Source organism: Montipora foliosa, chromosome 14 (genome assembly GCF_036669935.1).
Source record: "Montipora foliosa isolate CH-2021 chromosome 14, ASM3666993v2, whole genome shotgun sequence".
NCBI classification, from domain to species: domain Eukaryota; kingdom Metazoa; phylum Cnidaria; class Anthozoa; order Scleractinia; family Acroporidae; genus Montipora; species Montipora foliosa.
In genome coordinates this window covers 13867848-13868053 of record NC_090882.1, presented here as the reverse complement: position 1 = coordinate 13868053, position 206 = coordinate 13867848, and positions in this window count along the sequence as shown.

The window sequence follows — 206 nt, the reverse complement described above, 5'->3', positions numbered from 1 at the left end:
ATTTATCATTCAGCTTAGTCTTCTTTCACGCAGGACTACCACGTTCATAAGTAGTGTATATAATTGCGTTCGAACATTAGGACGAACCCAATTTCTTAATCTTAGCTATTATGTACATATGGGTGAGCATTAGCCACGTTTTTTCGTTTTTCGTTCGTATGCTTTTTTAGCGTTTTTTTTTCCATTTTTTTCGTTTTGAATTACGT